The following is a 20393-nucleotide window of genomic DNA, read 5'->3' as shown; positions in this document are numbered from 1 at the left end:
AAGAACTTCCTAATAAAATATAATTTAGCTTCACATGAGCCCATTTGAAGATGTTTGAGCTTAGGCTGCTAAACGTAATTTTTCATGTAACATCACTGACCACTTAAAGTAGAATTACATAGTAATCTCAGATACGTTCATTTTCGTTCTTTGCATTGGACACATGTTCAATCAATCAGTAATTACAAAAACAAGACTTTTGATGTCATGAAATGATCGAATTCTTATCAATAACATGAAACATACAAACAATGTGCGAGTACAAGGTAAAGATTTCCGATGCAGATGCAGAAACAATACAATGATAAGAGGTAATATGTAATATTCAAAGCATGTAAAGCTTTTGTTATTTTATGTACTTCTGGTTGAATTTTTGTGCACAAGTATGCTTTAATAAGCTTTTAAATTGTAGTTTAATACCACTTGAATGATTCTTTATATTTTTATCTTGACAGGGCAAATGTTAGAGATGTATTGTGATATTGTTAGATAAAATTTGCCAAGATTCTGTCCTTCCATTTTGCCTGCGTTGACCTCCGCTTTTTGTTGTTTTTTTAAAGCACGCTTCTTTTTCGAGCGAAACAACTTTGTAGCACAATAATATAGCCATACATTGTACCATTTGATGATGGTTTAATATATTATGACCAAAAGCCGTAAATTTGAATGAAAACGATCAAAACAAAATAACTAATACAATAATCGTTATAAGTAAAACGTTCGCCATGCCAGGTTTCAATAGTAAAATCATTTATCTGACATTGCCGGCTCATGTAAACAGCCTCTAAACCCAGTGAATCTTACAACAACTGAAGCAATCAGTCTACCTACATATATATATCTGAATCATAACGACAATACATTTTTATAGATATAAAATTGCACAAAGTCCTAGTCTCTTGCGGTTTGTACGTCAGTTCCAGTCCTTCAAAGTCGAATATCTACGCGTTTGTACCGTCAGTTTCATTCCCTGAGTGCCAAACATACTCGGCCAATATAAATTTGAATACAAATCTTGCGAAAGCATAAAACTATAAACCAACATCACGACAAACAACACACGAGGCCAACTCCTCGCAAAAGCTATTTTACAGCTGAAACTTTATTTACAGGAGTTCGCGTAACTTACAAATCTTGTAACGAGGAAAATCAAATGAAAATTACACTGCATGCTAAAAAGACAATACATAGAAAATATGACAGAAAAATATTCAAGCATAAACTTTTCTTTCTGGGTCCGTAATTTCAAACGGTGTCAGACAGTGTTTGTCTTTTTTGTCATTTAAGTGGATTTAAAGATCTGTTTTTCCGAATAAAAAAGAAACTTGAATATCCAGTTTCATAAAAAATATTGAGTCGATAACTCGCATTTTTACTTTTTACAGAGCGATTGTATTTTTCATCGATTTTGATAGTGCTTGAAACTTGAAATACTAAATGGTTGTCATCTCAATATCAATAATTGAATATCCTTAAAGACTTTGATTTGTTTTAAAGGAAAACCGCAGCGTAAGAGCAGATCGACTAAGTTGGCCTCATCTTGCTTCTCGATTTATCACTTGATCTTACTTTCCGTGAACTTTTCATTCCAAAATTTTGTTATTTTACGCTTGATCAAGATCCGAACTCTACCATTACCAAGGAACAAATGATTTAAAAAATTAAAATGAAGACGCGTGAGACTAGAGCCTGACATGTGATGACGAATGATGACAACAACATTTTTACTTCAATTTTTGGCTTCGTTATCATTCCAGTTATTCAAATGTCGAGTTCACTGGGCTAACTTGGACGCCATCTTTGAAGCCTGCATGAGCGCCGCCATTGAAGGTACGGAGGCGAAATACATCACTTCGAAATTGCCGAATTTTTTGCAAAAAACAGTGGTCTTCAAGCCAGCTTAATGTCTAAAAATCTTAAACAATGTTTGGAGATTGTTTTTTATACTTTATTGTACGAACATTTTTACTTGCTAAAACTTACATATTACTTGAAGTAGTTTGAGAAGTTCCTTTCTCTTAAATTTATTCTTAAGTTTATCATACATTACATTACAGATGTAAATTTTTTTTTGGGTCTAAGGACATGAGAGTAGAAAACATTGAGGTGTAAAATAATCTCTAAACATGAAAGAAGATGCCGCTATTATACTGGGAAATGCCAGTGAATTTGATGATCAATTTTCACATGTTTTATACTTGTTGAGGTATGTCATTTTGTACGTTTTATGTAAATTTTCGTGAATTAAAAATACTGTGAAAAGTCCCAAATGGATTGCCAGCTGATGAAAATATCATTTTACACCTTAATGATTTCTTCCTCTAAATTGTTTTCATCAGTTACCATGTGGGGCAAAATTCCATACAGTGAAAAGAATTTCTGCTAATTTTATGCTTTGCTGAGCTTCGACACTCTCATGTACTCTCCCAACATGGCTTATATGACGTCAAAGAAAACACACTATAGCTACGGTTGAATGAAAACAGCCCCAAACATCATTAAATATTTGTTAAAATTGCGTATATATTATTACGAAACAGCGATTTTGTGCACGTTATGATGACAAATTTCCATATTGCATTGAAAAGCGTATTTCGAAAACATTTATCAAACGCTGACACTTGCTGGCATGGTGACCATGTTTAATTTAAATACATATGCATATTTTAAGCTGACAGTCGTTTCAAAACTACCGATGGATGTTATTTATTCATCACGGCATAAATGCTTTTCAAACAACATTATTATTCTAAAATCATTACTTAATAGAAATTTGTACAACATTATTCCAAAATAGGTGGAGCCTACTTTGAAATATTACTTCACAAAATTGTTTTCTAAGTCAGAGAGCGAGGGAACTTCTGACTTAGTAAGAATACGCCGAATTCAACAGAGTATATATGCTCTTCAAAATCCAAGATTTCTTAAAATCTAAAAGATAGCCAAAGAACAAATTAGCGACACAATAAAACAAACACATAAACCTGAAAAAGACTGAAGTCACTAAGCTACAAGTCAGTGAAACAAATAAAAAATTTTATACCTCATCTTGTTTTTCATCTTGTTCTCCATCAGCATGCTTCCCGTCTCTCCGTCAGCATCCTCTTCGTCGCTCCATCAGCATCCTCTTCGTCGCTCCATCAGCATCCTCTTCGTCGCTCCATCAGCATCCTCCTCGTAGCGCCATCAGCATCCTCCTCGTAGCACCATCAGCATCCTCCTCGTAGCACCATCAGCATCCTCCTCGTAGCACCATCAGCATCCCTCGTAGCGCCATCAGCATCCTCCTCGTAGCGCCATCAGCATCCTCCTCGTAGCACCATCAGCATCCTCCTCGCAGGACCATCAGCATCCTCCTCGCAGGACCATCAGCATCCTCCTGCAGGACCATCAGCATCCTCTTCGTAGCACCATCAGCATCCTCCTCGTAGCTCCGTCAGCATCTTCCTCGTCTCTCCGTCAGCATCCTCTTCTTTTCATCAGCCTCCTCCTCATCTAAACGAAAATCTAAAACAAGTTAAGATTAGGACAGGAAAAATAATAACGTACTCCTCTATCTTCTTCTTGATCTTCATCTCTTGTACCTAAAAAAAGACTGAAGAAGAAGTTATTTGTTTGATGGAAACAAACAATTGTAAGCACCCACCACTGCCAGAGTTCGCGTTCTTTCACTGTCCGTACGCTCGACATGTCTATAAAAATGCAACAACAATATCATGGCAAGTGATTATGGAGATCGTGCTTTCGCATTGTAATAGTTTTATCATGCTAAAACATTGATATCCATGACTGTACATGATTGAACATGTATGTTAAGTGAACAACTCTTTGAAGATTATAAGACTCGCGGAAAGCTTATCGTTTGAACCGTGCATTGTGTTATAACACCCTCAATGTTATAACACATGCAGTGTTCTGTAACATTGTCAAACGATTTATTACATGCGATATAATTCAAAAATACCTAGATAAAACAAGATAATTAACGAATGTCTCATGCAATATATTCTCTGCTCAACTCTTTCGATTTCATCCAAAAGGTTGTTTAATTATTTCGGTAAGGCACTAAGGTTTATAGATTTTGCAACACTCTGCCCGCATGTTGCAATATCAAATGAATTACCTTCATTCATATATTACAGAATATACTCTGTAATATAATTGAGGTAATTGATTTAAATTCCTCTCTCTTCATGTGCATCCTTCTCGTTTCTTTATGTGCATCCTTCTCGTCTTCATGTGCATCCTTCTGTCTTCTTCATGTGCATCCTTTCTCGTCTTCCATCTGCATCTTCCTGTTCTATCTGCATCCTCCTCGTCTTCCATCTGCATCCTCTTCCATCTGCATCCTCCTTCCATCTGCATCCTTTCGCCTTCCATCCAATCCTTCGTCTCTTCATGCATCCTTCGTCTCTCCATCTGCATCTTTCCTTTGTCTTTCCATCTGCATCCTTCGTCTTTCCATCTGCATCCTTTCTCGTCTTTTCCATCTCGCATCTTCCTTGTCTTTCCATCTCGATCCTGATCGATTTATCGCGTGCCGACGACGCGCCATTTTGACGAGCGACGACGCGAGATTCCGATTCTTTTCGATTTTCGACGCCATCCGACGACGCGATCGACGATTCTGCCGACGACGCGACGCCGATTTGATTCGCGACGCCGATTTGATCTTTTATTGATATCCTTTTCGACGCGATTTGACGCGATGCCGACGACTCCGACGATTTTGTTTATCGATTCGACCGACGAATTTTGTCGCCATTCGACGCGATCGATCTTTTGTGCCGACGATCTCGACGACGCTGATCGACGCGATCGACGAAACGCTGACGATCGACGCTTTTCGCTGACGATTCGACGCGATCGATTCCTGAAGACGCGATTGACGCGACGATCTTTTTCGACGATCTTCGACGATCTTGATCGACGCCGACATCTCCGATTGATCCGCGATCATTTACCGATTTTATTGACCATTCATTTTGCTTTTTTGACTTTATCGAATCGAGTACCGGAATTGTTATGATGAGGAACCATTTCTTTATCTTTGATCTCTTTCCGATCTTTGATCTCTTCGAACGACGCTTTATCTCTTGTTCTCCAGCATCTTTATTCCATCCCTGTCTTCATCTGCATCCTTTCATCTGCATCCTCGTTTCATCATCTTTGTCTCGCTCATCTATCTTAATCGCTTCATTTTTTTGCTCTCCGTCAGCATCCTCTCTACTTTCATCAGCCTCCTCCTCATCTAAACGAAAATCTGTTAAGATAAGGACAGGTAATAACGTACTCCTCTATCTTCTTCCTGATCTTCATCTCTTGTACCTAAAAAAAGACTGAAGAAGGAGTTATTTGTTTAATGGAAACAAACAATTGTTTAGCACATACCACTGCCAGAGTTCGCGTTCTTTCACTGTCCGTACGCTCGACACTGTACATGACTGAACATGTATGTTAAGTGAACAACTCTTTGAAGATTATAAGACTCGCGGAAAGCTTATCGTTTGAACCGTGCATTGTGCTGTAACACCCTCAATGTTATAACACATGCAGTGTTCTGTAACATTGTCAAACGATTTATTACATGCGATATAATCAAAAATACCTAGATAAAAACAAGATAATTAACGAATGTCTCATGCAATATATTCTCTGCTCGATTTCATTGAAAAGGTTGTTTAATTATTACGGTAAGGTACGAAGGTTTATAAACATCATCGCATTTGAAGATTCAGCAACATTTTGCCCCATGTTGCAATATCTTGTATACTCTATAATATATATTTGAGGTAATTCATTTGAACGTTTCTCAAGTGAATTACCCACTTTTATCTCACCTACTATAACATCACTTGATGCTACAGTAGTTCCTCTCAGGAGCAGGGACGGATTAACCAAAGGAAGCTGTCTAGAAGCCTCCACAAACAAGGGCCTTCACATTATTCAAAGGAAGAATAAACATAGTTGCTTTAAAGACGAAGGAAAAGCATTTAGTTTATTTGTTGGATCAATTTCAGCTGATGAAGAACAGACCACGTATGACAACGAATCACAGTAAACTCAGCCATTTTGCTCTGATGAGCATTGAGGACAATATTCTAACAGAAATAAACTTGGAAGAGCTTATCAAAGACTGCCAGAATAAAATCGCAATAACTACTTTATCTCAAGTAGCAGCATTCACTGTCGTATGCAACCGCTTTACACGCTATATTCGAAGTTTATACTTTTATCAAATGCTTTACGAAATTTGAAAGTAAATTTTACTGTTGAAAATGAGCAGCACATTGCGTTTAGAGTAAGGGAAAGGGATCTTTACTACGTATTTTTGCTGCTCAGAGCCTCCACACATCTTAATCCGGCCTGCTCGGGAGACATAATATTATATCCTTTTGTCACAAAGACAAAAGGATTGAACTTGCTATTTCTAACAATGGCCAGTTGTTAGAAATAGGCAAAATGCAAAATCATCACACTTATGTGAATGATAACGATGAATGCAAAAATGAAAATATTTTCTGGACATGTATTGAAGAGGTCCAATAATTGATGTCAAGAATAGTGGGAAACTTTTGGCAGTTTCGTTCGTGTTCTCACTTCAATATGTAACTGAAACTTGACGGCATTTTTGTGCTCCAAGATCGAAACATAGAAATACTAAGAAACCAAAGAAATCGATCATTCCTTCGAACAAATAGGACTCATAACGATGCTTTGAATATGCTGTAACGAGAATTCACATCACAATTGGGTTATACATTTTAATTCATCGATCTCAAACTTACATCTTTATGTCATCGACGATTTTTCTGTATTTAACCTGCCGCTTTCAAACATGGCTAAAATATCTCAACCGTGTCATGTCTTCAGTTGCTCGTCCTTTCCAACAAGTAGTCGCATTTCTTGAAGGCTGTCTTCGACTTTCAACAGACTTTCACCTTTCCCAGACGAACAGCTCGGTCAAATAGGGTTATCGAAGTGAAAGACCCTACTTTTCTTCTGATAACTTTCATATATCACATGAATTAATTATTAATTCATTCGTCAATTTTGTTCAAACCATGATAAAAAGGGATTAAATTCATTGATTGCATGAAAATATATGCAGGGCAAAGACAAAAGGAATTAAGCCTGGTTATAAGTTAACTAACGACATTGGTTAGTAAAAGAAAGCAAAGCCTTTTCCCCAGAGGTTTGGAGAAAACAAAAGAATATTTCTTTTGTTTCCTCAATGAAGAGTTTGCGAAATCAATGATTGTAAGGTTATGACGGCAGACAGAGCATGTCGTGTTGTGGTAAATTTTATCTAGTATGAACAAAAAATTATCTCACCCAAAACCGCAATTCAATGCACCATAGCTAGGAGAGTTATCATTTTTCTCCCACCTGACCACCTTTATTCAACTTGTTACGTCAACAAATAAATTAGAAGGCATATCAAAAGCTTGTAATTTATTCACGTGGGAATCACCCACATGTTATAGAAAAGCTTTTGTCGTGCTCAATACTTATTATGAACATTGGAGCCCTGCTTATTGCAATAATATGACTTGCCATTGTAAAATGTAATGTAATAATTTAACGAGAGAATTTTATTGACAGAACTAAATGGTAGCAAGTGATTCATTTTAGCAATCCTAATAGGATGGGACAAAGGGAAAGAATGAGAGGTAAGTTCGTTTTCAAATAATTAATGAAAATAGGTTTTACGTTAATTGGTTTATGTTTGGCGTAAGGTGAAGCCGGTGATCCAACAATTAACACGTGATTACCCTTTAACCATAATCTCCACATGCTTTTATGAAATCCTCGAGCATCTAAGTCCCAGATTCGTAAACATCTCGCTATATTATTCCATGTTGTCCAGTCGTTAGCATGTTTCATTTCAATATAAAATATATATGTTTTATCAGATGTTTCTGGAACAAAGTCTTTCTCGTTCTTGCAAGGATTTTACTGTGATCCAACGGCTCTGCCAACCTGTAAAAACAGTAGATAGACATCTCTAACAATCAAATGACATAAATATACGCACTATGATGATAATTAGATCACTGAATCACTAAGTAGAAATCTCCTTCATTGTCCTATGAAAAGAAAAATATTGTTGTCAATATTTTATAAAATCCTGCAAGACATACCCTACAAGCCGTTCAATCTCCTTCTCATAATTTTCTTTTTTCAACAATCCAACATTGAACTTAACGTTAGGTTCAGTATTCAACGTATGTTTTTTGAAATAGGATTCTTGAAAAAATACATTCATATTCAGGCCTTTGGCGCCAAAATGGTAGGTTCTTGAGATATCCGGAATGATACATTCACGTCCCTTTTTGTTGCTGTCCATCCTCATCCACATATCCCAATCCCAAAAGAGATCAGGGGTTGGCCATTTTGGCTCAAGTTCTTCTTTATAAAGTCGTCGTTTGAGCAACCTGTTAATGCAAAGAGAAATAATAGATAGAATGAAGTTTATACTATCTATACATTTATAGTGCTGCGTGATGTCATTGTGGCGTGATGTCATTGCAGCGTGAGGTCATTGTAGCGTGATGTCATTGCAGCGTGATGTGCTTGTAGTGTGATGTCATTGTAGCATGACGTCACTGTTGCGTGATGTCATAGCGTAAACAAAATCATTTGTAGTAATAAAAATTCTCACCAGCCTAAACCAGGCATTGTTTCTACACGATATAACATTGCAGGATCATTACACGTGTGATCATAACCCTAAAAATAGAAATACTTGTTTTTGCAATTAAATCATTAATCACATAAATTAGTTTTTCAATGGATGTACCATTTCTAAGGTAAATTTCCTAAATTTCACTTTGTGATGTGCAAGGAAGGAAGCTCGATAAAGACAAACATAATGTAACCAATGAAAACTACAATAAGATAACAGATTCTTGTACGGAGATTTCCATTTTCCATTATAATGTGAAAAATATTTGAGATTTATTTAATTTACATTCTGCACTCTCGTCAGAGATAAACTGGACTCGACAAAAAAGCAAAAAGAATCAGAGACGTTCAAAACCACGTTAATAAAGTTGAAAACGAATTAAAATTTTGTTGTGTACCAAACACAAGCGAACATTAGAGTAAACGACTAAAAAGATGAAAAGAATGTTGTTAGCTTTTGTTTATAACAAACCTGATCATTCCACGCCGATATACAGTACAGACTTTCATCTGTATCCATTAAAGGCAAAAATTGATTAAAATAACTAAATATGTCCACAAATACGTCTAAATCTTCTTCCAAAATAATCATATACCGAGCATTGGGATAAGCATTAAACGTCTCTGTCAATGTTCGCTTGTAATGCTGGGAGGAAGAGAAAATACATTTAAAAGTAATAAAAGGAACGAAAAATTTTGATTACATCGTGTAAACACTCTCAAAGAAAAGCCTTACCAACCTGTGATATTCTAGCGTTCTTACTGCTAATAGGAATATGCTGTACGACTTTTACATCATATAGCCTTGCCACAGCAGCTGGTTCTTCAAAGAATCCATCAATAAATACAGTAAATAACTCCTTCTTTGCTCCATGAGCTGACAACATTGACCGTAAGCCACGATAAAGATAATGTGGCCTGTTACTAGCAATCACAGCAACAGGAATGTCTTGAACTTTTCTAACTTCAACGGTGTTGTTTTAATTTCAATTGGAGCAGGATTATTACCTACAACATTTAAGAACATATTCTGTCAGTTCTTCATATCGTTCTAACATTAGCTGCAATAACAGTGATATCCTTATTTCTACAATTTTTTCCATGGAGTATTCTCAGAATATTTTCTCGAAGTTTTAATGCACAATGTGAATGGCAACATTACTGAACACATCGCTGTACGTTCAATTAAATAAGAAATCTAATCCTACATGGATGTAACGAAAAGATACTTACAACTGCATACACTTCCATAGCCTTCAAACTTATCACAAAACATTCTTCTTCGCTTTGATTCTTCACTGTCATCCCAAGCACATTGAGATTGTTTAGCAGGAACAAGAGGAACTGTAGCACGAGCAGTGACAGGCTCACCCATTGAGCCCTATAAGACCTGGAGGGGCAAAGGGGCCTGGGCCTCGTGGTCAAACACATGGCGGTAATGGCGGATTTTGGTGGTCAAAACTTCCACTTTAAAAATTTTTTTCAATATTCACTCCCTCCTGATTTCTAATACTGTTTGTATGAACGAAAACAAGTGAGAAAAAAACAATTACGATACCGACAGCATATCATGTGAAAATAATGCTTCAGCATTGCGTGAAAAACGCAGTACAGACACAGAATGGGAAGTAATGGTGATCTTGAAGATGAAGACGAGGAGCAAATACAAGGAGAACGACCAATTGTTTTGCCTTTGCTATCTTCATTGCCTGCAGCTTGTCTACAGGAACTGAACAGGACTTCTTCAAACTGGACTTTGTTAAACCATGGCATTCAAGATTATCTGGCAGCATTAGATATCATCAAAAGGCATGTTTGAAATTTCATTATATGTGTTACAAATGGAATTTTAAAGAAACTGAAAGTAGTTTTGCAATTTCTGCTATCGTGAAATCTTGTTCCAAATAGCCTTCAAGGAGAAGCTTAGGTATATTAAACTGTAGTACTCCGTATTCATTCCGTGTTCTAGTTGGTGGTTCGCTCAATCCACATTTCACACACTATACTCGTATTGACATAATGTCGGAATGGTTTTGGATCCCTAACTCTTTGAAATCATTGAGAGAAAGCTTACAAACTAAGTCCGGCGTTATTTTCTCTGAAGTAAATCGCTCCTCAAAGTGATCCAGTCGCAACTTTTGCAAAATAAATGATATTTTGGACGCCATTTTAAAATTATGAAAAAAATAAAATGAAGGATTTATAAACTGATGCGTCAGCGCTGACCAGCAATAGCGGCTCACCGAATATAATGGTCAAAGCACCGCGTATAATGGTCAAAGCACCACGTATAATAGTCAAAGCACCGCGTATAATGGTCAAAGCACCGCGTATAATGGTCAAAGCACCGCGTATAATGTTCAAAGCACCGCGTATAAAGGTCAAAGCACCGCGTATAATAAGCACCACGTATAATAGTCAAAGCACCGCGTATAATGGTCAAAGCACCGCGTATAATGGTCAAAGCACCGCGTATAATGTTCAAAGCACCGCGTATAAAGGTCAAAGCACCGCGTATAATGGTCAAAGCACCGCGTATAATGGTCAAAGCACCGCGTATAATGGTCAAAGCACCGCGTATAAAGTCAACCGCGTATAATGGTCAAAGCACCGCGTATAATGCTTAAAGCACCGCGTATAATGGTCAAAGCACCGCGTATAACGGTCAAAGCACCGCGTATAATGCTTAAAGCACCGCGTATAATGCTTAAAGCACCGCGTATAATGGTCAAAGCACCCATTGAAATAAATTTGCACGACCTAAGACAGCTATGGCTTTCCATACACAGGGATTGGAGACGAGTCAAATCTCTTAAAACTGCGTATGGACGAGATTCTCGCCACTATAGTAGTTTACTGGATGGCACCGTGTTTCGCCTTTATTCCAAAGCCATCATCAGAGAATACATATAATATATTAATCCTAACACAGTTTTAATATGCACATGAAAAACATGTGACTTGGACGAGATTTGAACTCGCACCTTCAGGATACTAGTCTGCCGCTCTACCTGTTGAGCTACCAAGCCCACAAGGATTGGAGATGACTCAAATCTCTTAAAACTGCGTATGGACGAGAGATTCTCGCCACAAAAGTAGTTTACTGGATGGCACCGTGTTTCGCCTTTATTCCAAAGCCATCATCAGAGAATACATATAATATATTAATCCTAACACGGTTTTAATATGCACATGAAAAACATGTGACTTGGACGAACTTTGAACTCGCACCTTCAGGATACTAGTCCGCCGCTCAACCTGTTCAGCTACCAAGCCCACATGGATTGGAGACCAGTCAAATCTCTTTTAAACTGCGTTTGGACAGTGGCGGATCTAGGATTTTCAAACATCAGTCATAAAACGTCGGGGCGATCCGCACCTGGGGTGGTCTGAGGCATTCTCCCTGAGAAATTTTGAATTTCAGAACCTTGAAAATGCCATTTTCAGCGTTTTAGAGCAATACAAAATGTATTTTGTGGGCATCGGTTTTGCGTAAATACAACACATTTTGCTTACGTTTTTTCAAAAAAAATGAAGTGAACAATACTTGAATGTTTTGCCAAATATTTAGGCTCATTATCATGCCAAATATATGGCTCATTAACATGTCTAGGAACGTAAAATTTATTTTACAATAATGCTATTCAAAAACAGATACAGTCTTTAAAAATTTCTACCAAGTTGTCAGGCATAGACCCCCCTAGAGACCCCCATTCAAACCTCTATGTAACGAGTTAAGTTAGAAATTTGGTACTACAAGTGACAGTTCATAGATATAGAAAAGCTCAGACTTCAAACCATGCAAGTTTATTGTAACCCTTTACCCATCTCCACATCAGTGTCAGCAAATTCACTTTTTGAGAAAAAACTCAAAATTTTTCTGCCAAAGATTAAGCAAAATTATCAGAGTAAAATTTGCAGTTAAGGACAGCTTAATGTCATAAATGTTTATTAGGCATTTCACTAGACTATTATCTTCTGTAAGTATATGCAAGGTGTGCTATATAGCAATCACTAGTAGCATTGTATTTGCAAATACAAACAGAATGTAACCAACATGTCTTTAATTATATAATTACATGAATGTTATATTTGGTTCATGTGTCATGCTTACTGGTTATGATAAATATCTTTTGATATGATCAAAGCTCATTTGATCTGAAATAATTTAGTTTAGAAATTATAATGATCATCAGAAAAATTACATAGTGATCATGAAAATACTTTGCTGTTTTGCCAAATTTCAAGGTTTATCTGCATACATAGGAAGACATTTTTACTTTATAAAAAATGCTTTTCATACATCAATAGCCCTTTGGATTTTATGGCAAACTTTGGATTTTATGGTATGAGCCATAGATTAACACACCTTTACATCTCTACATGAGGTGTTCAGTTTGAAAAGGGGACAATATGTGACATGGGACAACATTTCATGTATGTGAAATACTCAGGTTTAATACCATTCCAGTCAAATTGTCAAAATAAAAGCTTCATGGATCAGAAGACTCAAAATCACAGGTTATAGTAAACAGCTTCTCATGTAATCAATGTTAGTTTTCTCAAATCTTAAACAATATGTAGTATAACTGTCCAATGATTGAATGATCAATGATCATAAACTGAAAAGCCCCAAACATTTGCTTATGATAAAGTAAATAATAGTATGGCGCCTTATGGCTACAGATTTTTTGTCCATTGAAATATATTTGCAGGAATGTAGGATTTTGCTGCCATATAACGGCCACGATTCCCCAAGCACTAAAGAAATTATAGCTAAAACTCCTTCGGCAACAACAATTTTAGAAGCATCAATCTGCTTACCATATGCCATATTGACATAAATCGCATCACATACTCGCATAAATTGACTTTGATATATTACATTCATGCATACACTTCACTTGTCCTTTACTTACGATTTTGGATGTAAATTTCTGCTGATAAAACTCAAAACAATGTTGGCTTTCTTTTGAACATCAATGACTGAAATGTCGCTCGCGAGATCGTCTTCGCCAAGCATTTACAATTTATCCATAAATTTTCACCCTCTTGAAAAATTCACAGTTTGGACAGCTTCATTCATGTCAATATATGAATTTGTAAAGATTTCCATAAAATCCATCTGATTGTAGTTTAGTTTCTATCATGCTTATAAAATTGCTATGAAACGATCAAACATTCAATTCAGACAGTGAGCTTGACTATGTTAGTTCAGTTGGCTATCAGTCGAAATCCGTCAAACCAATCACAATAAAACAAAAATTCAAATGAACCAATTGTAAGATAGCAATGAAGTATTTGCCGGTTGCCAGTCTCCCTTAAATTTGCGCAAATTTGCTCATTATACTGAACTACCATTTTGCTTGCACCAAGTCAAATGGAAGAGAAATGGAGTGCAAACAATGACCATTAAGTCGAGTACGTATATTTCCGATCGTATTGAAGTCACATTTTAACAGATGGAAAAATAATGCTACAAGTTAATGTTTCCTTGACACTTGTAAGAATTTCTTAAAGAATCCTTTTACGTGGGGAACTGTGTCTTTACATGATCGCCGTTATTGCTTTTGCTCAAAAGTCTTGGTAGTGTTTATGCCGATGAACTAAAATGGCGGGATAGCTGGTCATTTATCGTCACAAAACGTGGCCAGAAATACTCAGAGAAACATCATCACGCAGCAGACATATCGAACTGGGGTGAGCCTGTCACTGCTCGTGCTACAGTTCCTCTTGTTCCTGCTAAACAATCTCAATGTGCTTGGGATGACAGTGAAGAATCAAAGCGAAGAAGAATGTTTTGTGATAAGTTTGAAGGCTATGGAAGTGTATGCAGTTGTAAGTATCTTTTCGTTACATCCATGTAGGATTAGATTTCTTATTTAATTGAACGTACAGCGATGTGTTCAGTAATTTTGCCATTCACATTGTGCATTAAAACTTCGAGAAAATATTCTGAGAATACTCCATGGAAAAATTGTAGAAATAAGGATATCACTGTTATTGCAGCTAATGTTAGAACGATATGAAGAACTGACAGAATATGTTCTTAAATGTTGTAGGTAATAATCCTGCTCCAATTGAAATTAAAACAACACCGTTGAAGTTAGAAAAGTTCAAGACATTCCTGTTGCTGTGATTGCTAGTAACAGGCCACATTATCTTTATCGTGGCTTACGGTCAATGTTGTCAGCTCATGGAGCAAAGAAGGAGTTATTTACTGTATTTATTGATGGATTCTTTGAAGAACCAGCTGCTGTGGCAAGGCTATATGATGTAAAAGTCGTACAGCATATTCCTATTAGCAGTAAGAACGCTAGAATATCACAGGTTGGTAAGGCTTTTTCTTTGAGAGTGTTTACACGATGTAATCAAAATTTTTCGTTCCTTTTATTACTTTTAAATGTATTTTCTCTTCCTCCCAGCATTACAAGCGAACATTGACAGAGACGTTTAATGCTTATCCCAATGCTCGGTATATGATTATTTTGGAAGAAGATTTAGACGTATCTGTGGACATATTTAGTTATTTTAATCAATTTTGCCTTTAATGGATACAGATGAAAGTCTGTACTGTATATCGTGGAATGATCAGGTTTGTTATAAACAAAAGCTAACAACATTCTTTTCATCTTTTAGTCTTTTACTCTATTGTTGGCTTGTGTTTGCTACACAACAAAATTTTAATTCGTTTTCAACTTTATTAACGTGGTTTTGAACGTCTCTGATTCTTTTGCTTTTTGTCGAGTCCAGTTTATCTCTGACGAGAGTGCAGAATGTAAATTAAATAAATCTCAAATATTTTTCACATTATAATGGAAAATGGAAATCTCCGTACAAGAATCTGTTATCTTATTGTAGTTTTCATTGGTTACATTATGTTTGTCTTTATCGAGCTTCCTTCCTTGCACATCACAAAGTGAAATTTAGGAAATTTACCTTAGAAATGGTACATCCATTGAAAAACTAATTTATGTGATTAATGATTTAATTGCAAAACAAGTATTTCTATTTTTAGGGTTATGATCACACGTGTAATGATCCTGCAATGTTATATCGTGTAGAAACAATGCCTGGTTTAGGCTGGTGAGAATTTTATTACTACAAATGATTTTGTTTACGCTATGACATCACGCAACAGTGACGTCATGCTACAATGACATCACACTACAAGCACATCACGCTGCAATGACATCACGCTACAATGACCTCACGCTGCAATGACATCACGCCACAATGACATCACGCAGCACTATAAATGTATAGATAGTATAAACTTCATTCTATCTATTATTTCTCTTTGCATTAACAGGTTGCTCAAACGACGACTTTATAAAGAAGAACTTGAGCCAAAATGGCCAACCCCTGATCTCTTTTGGGATTGGGATATGTGGATGAGGATGGACAGCAACAAAAAGGGACGTGAATGTATCATTCCGGATATCTCAAGAACCTACCATTTTGGCGCCAAAGGCCTGAATATGAATGTATTTTTTCAAGAATCCTATTTCAAAAAACATACGTTGAATACTGAACCTAACGTTAAGTTTAATGTTGGATTGTTGAAAAAAGAAAATTATGAGAAGGAGATTGAACGGCTTGTAGGGTATGTCTTGCAGGATTTTATAAAATATTGACAACAATATTTTTCTTTTCACAGGACAATGAAGGAGATTTCTACTTAGTGATTCAGTGATCTAATTATCATCATAGTGCGTATATTTATGTCATTTGATTGTTAGAGATGTCTATCTACTGTTTTTTACAGGTTGGCAGAGCCGTTGGATCACAGTAAAAATCCTTGCAAGAACGAGAAAGACTTTGTTCCAGAAACATCTGATAAAACATATATATTTTATATTGAAATGAAACATGCTAACGACTGGACAACATGGAATAATATAGCGAGATGTTTACGAATCTGGGACTTAGATGCTCGAGGATTTCATAAAAGCATGTGGAGATTATGGTTAAAGGGTAATCACGTGTTAATTGTTGGATCACCGGCTTCACCTTACGCCAAACATAAACCAATTAACGTAAAACCTATTTTCATTAATTATTTGAAAACGAACTTACCTCTCATTCTTTCCCTTTGTCCCATCCTATTAGGATTGCTAAAATGAATCACTTGCTACCATTTAGTTCTGTCAATAAAATTCTCTCGTTAAATTATTACATTACATTTTACAATGGCAAGTCATATTATTGCAATAAGCAGGGCTCCAATGTTCATAATAAGTATTGAGCACGACAAAGCTTTTCTATAACATGTGGGTGATTCCCACGTGAATAAATTACAAGCTTTTGATATGCCTTCTAATTTATTTGTTGACGTAACAAGTTGAATAAAGGTGGTCAGGTGGGAGAAAAATGATAACTCTCCTAGCTATGGTGCATTGAATTGCGGTTTTGGGTGAGATAATTTTTTGTTCATACTAGATAAAATTTACCACAACACGACATGCTCTGTCTGCCGTCATAACCTTACAATCATTGATTTCGCAAACTCTTCATTGAGGAAACAAAAGAAATATTCTTTTGTTTTCTCCAAACCTCTGGGGAAAAGGCTTTGCTTTCTTTTACTAACCAATGTCGTTAGTTAACTTATAACCAGGCTTAATTCCTTTTGTCTTTGCCCTGCATATATTTTCATGCAATCAATGAATTTAATCCCTTTTTATCATGGTTTGAACAAAATTGACGAATGAATTAATAATTAATTCATGTGATATATGAAAGTTATCAGAAGAAAAGTAGGGTCTTTCACTTCGATAACCCTATTTGACCGAGCTGTTCGTCTGGGAAAGGTGAAAGTCTGTTGAAAGTCGAAGACAGCCTTCAAGAAATGCGACTACTTGTTGGAAAGGACGAGCAACTGAAGACATGACACGGTTGAGATATTTTAGCCATGTTTGAAAGCGGCAGGTTAAATACAGAAAAATCGTCGATGACATAAAGATGTAAGTTTGAGATCGATGAATTAAAATGTATAACCCAATTGTGATGTGAATTCTCGTTACAGCATATTCAAAGCATCGTTATGAGTCCTATTTGTTCGAAGGAATGATCGATTTCTTTGGTTTCTTAGTATTTCTATGTTTCGATCTTGGAGCAAAAATGCCGTCAAGTTTCAGTTACATATTGAAGTGAGAACACGAACGAAACTGCCAAAAGTTTCCCACTATTCTTGACATCAATTATTGGACCTCTTCAATACATGTCCAGAAAATATTTTCATTTTTGCATTCATCGTTATCATTCACATAAGTGTGATGATTTTGCATTTTGCCTATTTCTAACAACTGGCCATTGTTAGAAATAGCAAGTTCAATCCTTTGTCTTTGTGACAAAAGGATATAATATTTTATGTCTCCCGAGCAGGGCCGGATTAAGATGTGTGGAGGCTCTGAGCAGCAAAATACGTAGTAAAGATCCCTTTCCCTTACTCTAAACGCAATGTGCTGCTCATTTTCAACAGTAAAATTTACTTTCAAATTTCGTAAAGCATTTGATAAAAGTATAAACTTCGAATATAGCGTGTAAAGCGGTTGCATACGACGAGTGAATGCTGCTACTTGAGATAAAGTAGTTATTGCGATTTTATTCTGGCAGTCTTTGATAAGCTCTTCCAAGTTTATTTCTGTTAGAATATTGTCCTCAATGCTCATCAGAGCAAAATGGCTGAGTTTACTGTGATTCGTTGTCATACGTGGTCTGTTCTTCATCAGCTGAAATTGATCCAACAAATAAACTAAATGCTTTTCCTTCGTCTTTAAAGCAACTATGTTTATTCTTCCTTTGAATAATGTGAAGGCCCTTGTTTGTGGAGGCTTCTAGACAGCTTCCTTTGGTTAATCCGTCCCTGCTCCTGAGAGGAACTACTGTAGCATCAAGTGATGTTATAGTAGGTGAGATAAAAGTGGGTAGTTCACTTGAGAAACGTTCAAATGAATTACCTCAAATATATATTATAGAGTATACAAGATATTGCAACATGGGGGCAAAATGTTGCTGAATCTTCAAATGCGATGTTTTATAAACCTTCGTACCTTACCGTAATAATTAAACAACCTTTTCAATGAAATCGAGCAGAGAATATATTGCATGAGACATTCGTTAATTATCTTGTTTTTATCTAGGTATTTTTGAATTATATCGCATGTAATAAATCGTTTGACAATGTTACAGAACACTGCATGTGTTATAACATTGAGGGGTGTTACAGCACAATGCACGGTTCAAACGATAAGCTTTCCGCGAGTCTTATAATCTTCAAAGAGTTGTTCACTTAACATACATGTTCAGTCATGTACAGTGTCGAGCGTACGGACAGTGAAAGAACGCGAACTCTGGCAGTGGTATGTGCTAAACAATTGTTTGTTTCCATTAAACAAATAACTCCTTCTTCAGTCTTTTTAGGTACAAGAGATGAAGATCAGGAAGAAGATAGAGGAGTACGTTATTATTTTTCCTGTCCTTATCTTAACTTGTTTTAGATTTTCGTTTAGATGAGGAGGAGGCTGATGAAAGTAGAGGAGGATGCTGACGGAGAGACAAGAAGGATGCAGATGAAGAGACGAGGATGCAGATGAAGAGAAAAGGAGGATGCAGATGAAGAGACGAGGATGCAGATAAAGAGAAAAGGAGGATGCAGATGAAGGGACGAGGATGAAAATGAATGGACAAGGAGGATAAAGACAAGGAGGATCAGAAGGATAAAATGTTACTTTATGGAGGATCAAAAGAAAGGAGGAGGATGCAGATGAAGAAGGAGAGAAGGATAAAGATGAAGGAAGATGAAGAGAGGATGCAGATGAGAGAGATATGCAGAAGAGAGAGGATGGAGATGGAGAGAAGGATGCAGATGGAGAGAGGAGGAGATGGAGAGAGGATGGATGGAGATGAGAGGATGAGATGGATGATGAAGAGACGACGAGGATGCAGATGAAAGACGAGGAGGATGCAGAAGGAATTCAAGTGAATTATCTCGATTATATATCATAGAATATTTGTATATTAATATATAATTGAGATAAGTCATTTGATATTGCAACATGCGGGCAGAATGTTGCAAAATCTTTAAACTCGATAGTCTTTTATAAACCATAGTGCCTTACCGTAATAATCAAACAACCTTTTGGATGAAATCGACAAGATTTGAGTAGAGAATATATTGCATGAGACATTCGTTAATTATCTTGTTTTTATCTAGGTATTTTTGAATTATATCGCATGTAATAAATCGTTTGACAATGTTACAGAACACTGCATGTGTTGTAACATTGAGGGGTGTTACAGCACAATGCAAGGTTCAAACGATAAGCTTTCCACGAGTGTTATAATCTTCAAAGAGTTGTTCACTTAACATACATGTTCAATCATGTACAGTCATGGATATCAATGTTTTAGCATGATAAAACTATTACAATGCGAAAGCACGATCTCCATAATCACTTGCCATGATATTGTTGTTGCATTTTTATAGACATGTCGAGCGTACGGACAGTGAAAGAACGCGAACTCTGGCAGTGGTGGGTGCTTACAATTGTTTGTTTCCATCAAACAAATAACTTCTTCTTCAGTCTTTTTAGGTACAAGAGATGAAGATCAAGAAGAAGATAGAGGAGTACGTTATTATTTTTCCTGTCCTAATCTTAACTTGTTTTAGATTTTCGTTTAGATGAGGAGGAGGCTGATGAAAA

The 20393-nt window shown here is 36.4% G+C and overlaps 3 long non-coding RNA genes and 2 pseudogenes across 3 annotated transcripts; 2 read left to right on the top strand and 3 right to left on the bottom strand.

Annotated features, from left to right (window-relative positions):
- Positions 1-3410: 3410 nt before the first annotated feature.
- On the bottom strand, positions 3411-3933 carry LOC124437696. The gene is made up of 2 exons (XR_006945802.1): positions 3647-3933; positions 3411-3584 (listed from the first exon to the last, which is right to left on the bottom strand). It is a non-coding gene; the product is annotated as an uncharacterized LOC124437696 (long non-coding RNA).
- Positions 3934-6509: 2576 nt separating this feature from the next.
- Positions 6510-6993, bottom strand: LOC124437717. The gene is made up of 2 exons (XR_006945823.1): positions 6789-6993; positions 6510-6726 (listed from the first exon to the last, which is right to left on the bottom strand). It is a non-coding gene; the product is annotated as an uncharacterized LOC124437717 (long non-coding RNA).
- Positions 6994-7574: 581 nt separating this feature from the next.
- Positions 7575-10063, bottom strand: LOC124437683 (annotated as a pseudogene).
- A 246-nt stretch (positions 10064-10309) lies between these two features.
- Positions 10310-16866, top strand: LOC124435925 (annotated as a pseudogene).
- Positions 16867-19841: 2975 nt separating this feature from the next.
- On the top strand, positions 19842-20387 carry LOC124437698. The gene is made up of 2 exons (XR_006945805.1): positions 19842-20222; positions 20283-20387. It is a non-coding gene; the product is annotated as an uncharacterized LOC124437698 (long non-coding RNA).
- Positions 20388-20393: the final 6 nt, after the last annotated feature.

The sequence above is a fragment of the Xenia sp. Carnegie-2017 genome, unplaced genomic scaffold (genome assembly GCF_021976095.1).
Source record: "Xenia sp. Carnegie-2017 unplaced genomic scaffold, XeniaSp_v1 HiC_scaffold_16, whole genome shotgun sequence".
Taxonomy (NCBI): Eukaryota; Metazoa; Cnidaria; class Anthozoa; order Malacalcyonacea; family Xeniidae; genus Xenia; species Xenia sp. Carnegie-2017.
This window is presented reverse-complemented; position numbering and strand designations above follow the sequence as displayed.